The sequence below is a fragment of the Gracilinanus agilis genome, chromosome 6 (genome assembly GCF_016433145.1).
Source record: "Gracilinanus agilis isolate LMUSP501 chromosome 6, AgileGrace, whole genome shotgun sequence".
Lineage (NCBI taxonomy): Eukaryota > Metazoa > Chordata > Mammalia > Didelphimorphia > Didelphidae > Gracilinanus > Gracilinanus agilis.
The window spans coordinates 281,168,073-281,170,357 of NC_058135.1; the positions used below are offsets into that span (position 1 = coordinate 281,168,073).

The window sequence follows — 2,285 nt, forward strand, 5'->3', positions numbered from 1 at the left end:
GGGGGGGTTGGGGGGGGAGGTAACTTTTTGTGGTGGTCTCCCCACCAGCTTTTGAACCCTATATCTTCATAGGATTCCCCGAGATTCCATTTAGTTTTCCCATCCCTTCTGGTAGAGCTCAGGATAAAACCTGATTCACGGTTTAAAACTTCTGCCGAAACCCGGGATCGAACCAGGGACCTTTAGATCTTCAGTCTAACGCTCTCCCAACTGAGCTATTTCGGCGCCGTGAGGAAGCGATTTGTTTTGCTCGTGCTAGAGAGAAGATCTTGTAGTTTCTCGCTTTCCCGACCCTCTCCCTGGGCTGGCAGATGTCCCGGTGCTGAAAGGAGCGGGGACAGAAAACAGCTGGAAACGGGCCCCCGAGAATAAGTGAACCCCGAGCCTCCCCCCTCCTGTTCTCCCTGCTGCACCCTCCCAGGTCCTCAAACGGCTTCTTGCTGCCCCGATATTTCCCCCCTCCCCCCCCGTCTCATGCAGAGTTCCAGGCTATTCATTTTGCCCTTTTCATCTTTTGAGCGGAAGGGTTTTCCTTAAGGAGCCCGGATAGCTCAGTCGGTAGAGCATCAGACTTTTAATCTGAGGGTCCAGGGTTCAAGTCCCTGTTCGGGCGTCCGTTGGGCTTTTAGTCCAGTTTGTAGCCGAGGGATTACCATTTACAACCTGCGACCACCATCGCTACCGAGAACGCCAAGTGAGCCCCTCGTAGGTGAACTTCCGCGCGTGCTTCCCGAACTTTAGACCAAATACGAACTGCTTTCGGTTCGGTTAGTTTTTGGCGCAAGGATCCGAGAGTGCGCCGCGGCCAAGCAGCCGCTGTGCGCCGGAGGGACTGCGCAGGAACTGAGAATCCAAGAGCAGAAAGGAAAACGAGTCCCAGCGCTCGCGGACAGTTTGCCTCGCCGAGGAGGCGGTGGTAGAGCAGCTGAGCGGTTCGGCGATAAGCTGGGAGGCGGAGGCAAGGACGAGGTAGAGCAGCCTCTGCAGAGTCCCAGAGACCGGAGATCCGGGAAGCAGCGAGCAAGTCCGCCGAGCTCGAAAGCGGAGAGCCTGAGAGAGAAGAGAAGAATGAGGGAAACCCAGTTCTGAGGACTGAAGAGTCGCTTTTGCACTAGGGAGCCACTGACACACGGGAACAGCGACCACGAGTGAACTTGAGAAATTTCCCATTTCTGGGAGAGTTTCGCGAAGGCGGATAATACCAGCCATAGCTTTGGGGTCCTGCCAGCGCTGTAGTTCACAGAAGGACCTTGTGGTGCCCTGGAAAGTGCCTACTTAAGGGCCCTGAAGACCGCGTTTTACTTGCTAATCCGTCTTGTTTATCTACTACTTTTAAAACTCTTTTGTCGCGTGGCTCTGTGGCGCAATGGATAGCGCATTGGACTTCTAGTTGCCCAGGTAGAGGTATTCAAAGGTTGTGGGTTCGAGTCCCACCAGAGTCGCATTTTCTTTTCTTTGTTTAAAAAGTAAGCTTGAGCACAACTCGGATTGGAGTTTCGACCGAGTCCGTGGACATGATTTTGTGAATTCCCGGAAAACAAGGAGGTCGTTTTTCCTATTTAGCTTTCTATTGCCAGTGCCTGGCAGAACAGGTACTTAGTCACTTCCTAGAGAACTGACCGGCGTTAGATAGAACGTTGGGGGAAGGGGGTTTTCACAGAATATCACCGCTGGGAAAAGATCCAACTCGGACCCCGAACCATCTGCCGCCTCTCTAAACTGGAGAAGATCCCATCAGAGGATCACATAAAGTAGATGGTGGGAACTTGGAAACCTCAGCAGTTTGATTTCAATGGAGTTCTTTTCGGAGTTGGACTTTGGCGCCAAACCCAATCCTATATTTACGGAGCTGGTTCGCGAATTCAACCTTTGGAAATTGTCGTCGTTCGTGGCTCCGGAGTTCTGGCCAAAAACGACTCGCGCCCGAACAGGGACTTGAACCCTGGACCCTCAGATTAAAAGTCTGATGCTCTACCGACTGAGCTATCCGGGCTCCTGCGAGAACCACGCGCAGTAGTCTGTCTAGTTGACACTGATGGCTGCTCTACTCGTGTGCCGATCTTTCTAAAAATAGAATTTATTTTCGAGATCTCTCAGCTCCTCCCTCCCTTCTTGGAATCATGGGACGGACAGACAGACAGACCAACCGACAGACAGACAGACTGACGGCGACCCAGATCCAATTCATTCTCCGGAACTGGACATTCACACGTTATTCTTCAGATACTGATGCTGTAGTTGTATATCATTTTCTCTTAGTTCTACTCATTTTTTTTTAGTTCTAC

At 51.9% G+C, this 2,285-nt stretch overlaps 3 non-coding genes across 3 annotated transcripts; 2 read left to right on the forward strand and 1 right to left on the reverse strand.

Annotated features, from left to right (window-relative positions):
* The first annotated feature begins 540 nt into the window (after positions 1–540).
* Positions 541–613, forward strand: TRNAK-UUU. The gene has a single exon. It is a non-coding gene; the product is annotated as a tRNA-Lys (tRNA).
* A 739-nt stretch (positions 614–1,352) lies between these two features.
* On the forward strand, positions 1,353–1,442 carry TRNAR-UCU. Its single transcript is given in 2 exon segments — positions 1,353–1,389; positions 1,407–1,442. It is a non-coding gene; the product is annotated as a tRNA-Arg (tRNA).
* A 478-nt stretch (positions 1,443–1,920) lies between these two features.
* On the reverse strand, positions 1,921–1,993 carry TRNAK-UUU. The gene has a single exon. It is a non-coding gene; the product is annotated as a tRNA-Lys (tRNA).
* Between the last annotated feature and the right edge of the window lie 292 nt (positions 1,994–2,285).